We start from the raw sequence: 6,468 nt of genomic DNA, 5'->3' as shown, positions 1-6,468 counted from the left end.
ATTGTAATTCACCACTCATTATATAATCTGATGCTCAAATTATCCTTTTATGTCCTTCTGATAGGTCCCCATTATTCTTTTAGCACTTCCTTTCTTTCTTGTGCAATGAAATGTTCCAAGAGAATTCTTCTACTTTACCTGCCCCAGTCCTGGAACAGACTTTTATCCGTTACTGGAGAATGTCAATCAACTTATTTTTAAATGAATGATTGGAAGAGAAATGCATGTGAAGGCGCTTTTTAATTTAAAATATTGAAAAATCATATTTTTCATTTTATAAGGGAGTAAATTCATGGTTTCTTATGTAAATTGTAGGTTATGGTAAGCTGGCATCCAAAACTGAAAAAAAAGAAGAAAAAGAAAAAAGAAGCTTAAGACAACAATCCCATTGCTATGTTTGTCCTACACATCTCTGTTACCTTCACGGTCTGAGAGAAAAAAATCTTATTTTCTTCCTCCTTTCAAGCACATTCCTTTTTCTGCTTTTTCTTTCTTCCTTCAATCCCATTCCAACTCCTGGATCATGGGAGTAATAAAATTAAACTTTTACCAAAGGTAAATAAAGCTTGTGTTTTCCTCCTTATACAAATCTCCAAGGGAAGAAATCTCTAAATGTTTAGCTACCTGCTTAGAATTTGCATGTGTTTTAGAGGTGAGAGAATAGAAAAATAACACACATGAATTAATGTGCCAATAAATTTTCTTGTCCCAGCTCTTTCTACCATATTGGAAGATCATTTTTCCTTGCTGTTCTGATAACTAAATATCCAACATTTTGCTGTATATTTGTTTGTGATTAGAAACATCAGATTCAGCAGGGGTAGACTCTATGTAAAATTACTTTCCTGCTGCTCTGGGTTCATGTGAAAGAAAACCAGAGAGTAAATCAATTCACTCTAAGTATCTATGAATGTAAAGTGTTCACCCATTCCAGGACATGGGCTAATACAATGAAAAAAAGAAATGCTTAACTCTAAGGAATGGAACTCTATAGATATTTGGTAAGATATTTTTTATAGAAAGGGTCAAAACCACTAGAAGATGGAACAAAACATTTTTTTTTGAAAGATCACAAACCTCAATGTATAGACTTACTTATACTAAGTAGGTCTGAGTTCAGTAACTACATAACATTTTTGAAATGGGAACCATCTAGGGCAGGTAATAATGCATTGCTGAACTATAAAACTAGTAGGTAGAGGTTTGTCGATAGGTATTCAACACATCTGGAGTGCATTCCCAGAGCCATTGCTGAATAAGTAACAGGATTCTCATTTGGACAATTTTTGCTTGCAGGTGGCAAAATGAGTCTTCCCCTTTACTCTAGGGGTTTAGAAACTAGAATCTCGGCAAAGCATGGAACTCTTTTTGTTTATGCAGAAATAGAGCTGGGAGTTAACATTCATCTGTTATTTCCTTAGGGATAAAGTAGGTTCAATTATCAGCAGGAAAGGTAGCTGTCTCTGAAAAGCTAAGGTTGATGACTTCTACATTTCCTCACTTAATATGCATTAAAAAGTGGACAATGACCTTCAATGAGTACAGCTTTCATTTATTGAGTAATGAAGCAATTTGCTGTCAAATTGTCTCATCAGATTCTATTAGTCATCTGGGATACAGTGGGTAAGGAGTTTAATTTTATTATTTTCATGGGATCAGACCATTGGAACTGAGTCTAATTTAGGAAGGCACAGTAGAACACGTACTTTCTGTAGATTCCTTAAAAATAATATTTTAATTCTTTTGAAGTAATGGGTTATAAAAGGTCTTGTGAGTTGATTTCATTTTTATAAGCCCTTAGACTTGACAACAGAGTTCCAAATGGAAGTTGTGCCTCTGCTGTACTCTCAGAGAAAACCATGAAAGATAAGCTCTTCACAGACAACACATCTATCCCATAATGCTTCAACACTACCATTCAGTTTTCTTCCCAAAGTTCAGCTCTATTTAATTCAGGGAGAGCGTGTTAGGATCAGGTAAGTTTACTTGAGCAGACCCAACAAGGGGAAAATGGAGGTTCTAAGAGAATTCCTCTGAGCCTACAGTAGTTCAGACATGAGTCGATCCTTACTCAAATAAAAATGGAACTTATAATCCTATTTCATTCTTAATACCACCTATTCTGCTTTGATAAATGGAATCCTCAGCATTTGGATTTCCCTACTATCAGCACTACACATTAGCTATGCACCAGGACCATACTTGAGAATTCAACCAGTATTTTCTAACTCCATTAAAGAGTTAGTGAGACTAATTAAGACAGATTTGATTCCATCTGCTAGATGTCTTTCTTTATATCAAATTATACCACAGAGTATTACAAACCTAAACTTTGTTGGCTTTGATTCCTTCTGAAATGTCTTTGTTAGCCTATAATTTAATATTAATGTTATGCTATTGGTCTTTAATAAGGATGATATAAGAAACAGGTTTATCATAAGTGTTTTTTCTATAATCTTACTATTAATAACAGTATGCATTATTTTTTCAATTGTTGCTGGTAAAGATTTTCAAAATAAACTGCCATTAATATTTGACATAAGAAAAAAATATTAGGGGCGCCTGGGTGGCTCAGTCATTAGGCATCTGCCTTTGGCTCAGGTCATGATCCTGGGGTCCTGGGATCGAGCCCCGCATTGGGCTCCCTGCTCAGCGGGAAGCCTGCTTCTCCCTCTCCCACTCCCCCTGCTTGTGTTCCCGCTCTCTCTGTGCCTCTCTCTGTCAAATAAATAAATAAAATCTTTAAAAAATGTATTAACATTATATTTTAATTGGATAGAATAGAATTTTACCCCAATTCTCCGTTCACCTTGGTTTTTAGAAAACTTGGTGTAAATTGGTGTAAATATTCAGTCACTCACACTTTGATGTACCATTTATTTTTCCCATTGAAAACCAACACTAAATTTTGGGGATATGTGGGAGATATGCATTTTATAAAAATACATTCATCATAGTATAGTATTCTGCAAAGTAGAGCCACCATAATCTTTATTTAAAAAGACAATTTGCTGGGGTGCCTGGGTGGCTCAGTCGTTAAGCATATACCTTCGGCTCGGGTCATGACCCCGGGGTCCTGGGATTGAGTCTCGCATCGGGCTTCCTGTTCAGTGCAGAATCTGCTTCTCCCTCTCTTTCTACCCCTCCCCCCTGCTCATGTTCTCTCTCTCTCTCTAGCTATCTCTCAAATAAATGAGTAAAATCTTAAAAAATAAAAAAAATAAAAAGACAATTTGTTAAGTGTTTCTTTAAGCAGTGTGTAATAGAGGGTGTGGGATGGGGAAATAACTAAAAATTCATTCAGTGTATTTTTATCTTCCCTACTTACCTCCTTTTTATAAATTGAATGGTTATTAGCCCATAATATTGATCCAGGAATAACTTTCAAGGTTTCGTTAGGATTTACTCTGCATAATTTATTATCAGAATTTGTCTACTAGCTGAAATAGACATTCATGCTGCTTGTAATACAAGAGTCATGAGTTCAGTTCTTGCATGGACCATTTATATTTGCTTTATTCCAACACCCCAATAAGTACCTATATCTTTGGCTAATTCTATTTATTTATTTATTTATTTATTTATTTATTTATTTATTTATTAAAGATTTTATTTATTTATTTGAGAGAGAGGGAATGAGAGACAGAGAGCATGAGAGGGAGGAAGGTCAGAGGGAGAAGCAGACTCCCTGCTGAGCAGGGAGCCTGATGCGGGACTCGATCCCGGGACTCCAGGATCATGACCTGAGCCGAAGGCAGTCGCTTAACCAACTGAGCCACCCAGGTGCCCTCTTTGGCTAATTCTTAAACAAATGTGCACAGTTAGACATTAGGTTAATTGGATATGAAAAAAATCAAATATTTACATGTGCAAATGTAAAATATTATCAATGATACAAATAAAAATTCTTTTAATATATAGCCAAAAAATATGTTATTGGTTAGTTTTGTCCAGAACTAGGACATCAATCAGTAGCAAAAATTATAAATATGAGAGCAAACCAGACTATTTACCTTTTGGTGCTGGCAATTGTTGGTTGACTATATGCAGATCAACATTCTTTTTGATATGTAAATTTACAGGTTTAAGGTTAGTATGTTAACATTGCAAGATTATCCTACACCTTTAAGCAGCCATCAAAAAACACGAAATCTTGCCATTTGCAACAACGCGGATGGAACTAGAGGGTATTACGCTAAGCGAAATAAGTCAATCAGAGAAAGACATGTATCATATGATCTCACTGATATGAGGAATTCTTAATCTCAGGAAACAAACTGAGGGTTGCTGGAGTGGTGGGGGGGAGGGATGGGATGGCTGGGTGATAGATATTGGGGAAGGTATGTGCTATGGTGAGTGGTGTGAATTGTGTAAGACTGAAGAATCACAAATCTGTATCTCTGAAACAAATAATACATTATATGTTAAAAAAAAAAGATAGTAGGAAAGGAAAAACGAAGGGGAGGAAATCAGAGAGGGAGACAAACCATGAGAGACTATGGACTCTGAGAAACAACTGAGGGTTCTAGAGGGGAGGGGGGAAGGGGGATGGGTTAGCCTGGTGATGGGTATTAAAGAGGGCACGTTCTGCATGGAGCACTAGGTGTTATATGCAAATAATGAATCATGGAACACTACATCAAAAACTAATGATGTGGGGTGCCTGGGTGGCTCAGTTGGTTAAGCGACTGCCTTCAACTCAGGTCATGATCCTGGAGTCCCGGGATCGAGTCCCACATCGGGCTCCCTGCTCAGCAGAGAGTCTGCTTTTCCCTCTGACCCTCCTCCCTCTCATGTTCTCTGTCTCTCATTGTCTCTCTCGCAAATAAATAAAATCTTAAGAAAAAAAACCAAAAAACTAATGATGCAATGTATGGTGATTAACATAATAAAAATAAAATTAAAAAAAGAAGAAGCATTCTACTTCCACATAATCACTACTCATCAATCCTTTGCATCAGAATCCATTAATTTTTACCATATCCTCTTTCTTATAGCAGAGGATCAAGAATATAGAATATACACAATATACACAAAATTTAATATAGAATATAGAATATACACAAAATTTAAATTTTGTGATGATAAATATAACCTTGATCTCAGCAACCTAATTCTTATTAACAGTTTTGCTTCAAGACACATTTTTAAAAGACTGCCTTAAGAGTTTAGGACCCATTCTCTTTTCTAGCTGTTTCTTAGAGAAGACCACCAGGTAAGGATGTACCTAGAACAGATTGCTCTGGACATTAATAGATTTATGCCTATTACACCAGTAAACTAGATTGAGGAGACATAAAATACAAAAGTGTGAAAATATTATTTTTCCTGTAGAAAAATTCATAAGGAAGCAACCTCTGCCATGGGCTATCTGTGATGGTTCTGAGCAGGGATTAACAAACCACAGCCAGGGGGCCAAATTCAGTCCATTGCTTGTTTTTGTAAATAAAATTTTATTGTAATGCAGCCATGCCTATTTATTTATATATTGTCTATGGATGTTTTCACGCTACAGTGGCAGGGCTGAGCAGTTGCTACAGAGATCATATGGCTTACAAAGTTTAAATTATTTACTATCTGGCCCTTTACAGAAAAAAAAAAATGTTTGCTAATCCCTGATATTTAGTAAAACTTGTACTGAGCAAGTCATTTAACAAATTTTCCAGGCAATGTGAATTTATTCACGATAGGCTTTCTTCTTTGTTTTGGTAAGTAGGACATGCTTAATCAAACTTAATACCTACCACTAGCATAGTGTCACTATGTTAAATACGTTGCGTACTAATGTAACTCCATCTGCCTCTTACTGCCACATTTTTGTTTTATTCTCCATGTTTTCTTAACTTCTAAAAATCTAGTTTTGCTCTATGTATATCTGCACAAATGCTCATAGAATCTCTACATTTTACAAAGAACACTGTCTAATTTATTTGCATTCAAATGTTCACCTCTCTGCAAAATTAAATTTTTCCCACAAGAAGTCGGGTGGAACAATATCTTGTAGAAAACACGTTTTGGCAATTAAAAATAATGTGGTTTTTAACTTAATATAAGATAATTCAGCTCTAACACCTTCTCTTTTTTTTTTTAAGATTTTTTTTTTTTTAATTTATTCATTTAAGACCCAGAGATACAGAGAGAGAGAGAGAGAGCATGAGTAGGGGGAGAGGCCGAGGGAGAGGGAGAAGCAGGCTCCCTGCTGAGCCAGGAGCCCAATGTGGGGCCCAATCCCAGGACCTGGGATCATGACCTGAGCCGAAGGCAGACCCCTAACCATCTGAGCCACCCAGGTACCCCTCTCTCTCTTTTTTTTAATCAAAGGACTAGTATTCAAACATTCAAAAATAAAATAATTGAGGAGTTAGCATAAAGGTAGTAATAAGACTATAACAATTAGGCTTAAGTAGACTTAGGTTCAAATCCTGTCTATACCACTTTTGAGACATAAGTAAGTCATTAAACACTTTA

This window comes from Mirounga leonina, unplaced genomic scaffold (genome assembly GCF_011800145.1).
Source record: "Mirounga leonina isolate KUSES-001 unplaced genomic scaffold, KU_Mleo_1.0 Mir_125, whole genome shotgun sequence".
NCBI classification, from domain to species: Eukaryota; Metazoa; Chordata; class Mammalia; order Carnivora; family Phocidae; genus Mirounga; species Mirounga leonina.
Note: the sequence above shows the minus strand (reverse complement) of the source record.